Source organism: Schistocerca cancellata, chromosome 10 (assembly GCF_023864275.1).
Source record: "Schistocerca cancellata isolate TAMUIC-IGC-003103 chromosome 10, iqSchCanc2.1, whole genome shotgun sequence".
Taxonomy (NCBI): Eukaryota; Metazoa; Arthropoda; class Insecta; order Orthoptera; family Acrididae; genus Schistocerca; species Schistocerca cancellata.
Window position 1 is genome coordinate 221,306,658 of NC_064635.1, and position 1,345 is coordinate 221,308,002.

Below are 1,345 nucleotides of genomic sequence, written 5' to 3' on the forward strand. Positions count from 1 at the left end.
AGACGACACTGCGAACACCTCGTGGTTTATGCAAGATGGTGCCCGGCCACATCGCACGGCCGACGTCTTTAATTTCCTGAATGAATATTTCGATGATCGTGTGATTGCTTTGGGCTATCCGAAATATACAGGAGGCGGCGTGGATTGGCCTCCCTATTCGCCAGACATGAACCCCTGTGACTTCTTTCTGTGGGGACACTTGAAAGACCAGGTGTACCGCCAGAATCCAAAAACAATTGAACAGCTGAAGCAGTACATCTCATCTGCATGTGAAGCCATTCCGCCAGACACGTTGTCAAAGGTTTCGAGTAATTTCATTCAGAGACTACGCCATATTATTGCTACGCATGGTGGATACGTGGAAAATATCGTACTATAGAGTTTCCCAGACCGCAGCGCCATCTGTTGTTGAAAATTGTAACTACTGTAATTTCGAAAGTTTGTCTGCCTGAAAATGTACTGTTGTCCAAAGCATATTGCAACAAACGGTGTATTTCTATCGCTGCTCGTTTAGTTTTTATTACCGTTTCAAATATACCGGTCATTTTTGAAACACCCTGTATGACGATCGCATTGTTGCGAAAACTAGAATAATTTCCTCAGTATATATGCATCACAGAGAATACTACATCAGCGTAAAAAAATGTCTCAGCAGCAAGAGTTAGCGGCAACGCCTGACAGGTTGTGTGGCTACTACCCGCTAGGTTGCCGAGACAGGCAGCTTGCTGCCCACCTGTGCACACAGGCGTAAAAAGATAAGAAAACCGCAGTGTTAGGAAGCTGCCGCATATGGAGCAGATGCACATTTGTCAGATCGAGTCAGTAACCACGATAAAATTGTGACGATCAGAGGAACACAAAACTTCGACTGTATTAAATGTACGCTGAATACGTAATCTATCTAAAGTACGTACAAGACAATGACATTGTGCGTACGGGCAACTGTAGCATCGCAATCATTAATTGAAATAGAAGAATGTCGTTATACAAACCATACGTAGAAAGTGCCTGGAATACCCCTTGCTTTCCTATACAAGTTACGGATCCGGTATGGTCTAGTGGCTAGGATACCTGGCTCTCACCCAGGAGGCTCGGGTTCGATTCCCGGTACCGGAATTCATTTTATTTTCAAGGATGATATAGAAATAACTGAGACATGGTATAAAGTGATACACAAACCTCTTTCAATAGATACCAGTTTAATTTCCTTTATTACTGTTTGAGAATGAAACACTAAATCAAATTTTTTTTCTCTATGCCGCGAAAACTTGTAACGTTAGATTTCCGCACGTTAACTTTGGGGCAAATAAGAGCATGATAATTAATCTGTCCTTTGCCATATTCA

General features: G+C 42.5%; 1 non-coding gene across 1 annotated transcript; it reads left to right on the forward strand.

Annotated features, from left to right (window-relative positions):
• The first annotated feature begins 1,044 nt into the window (after window positions 1–1,044).
• On the forward strand, window positions 1,045–1,116 carry Trnae-cuc (transfer RNA glutamic acid (anticodon CUC)). Its single transcript has one exon. It is a non-coding gene; the product is annotated as a tRNA-Glu (tRNA).
• Window positions 1,117–1,345: the final 229 nt, after the last annotated feature.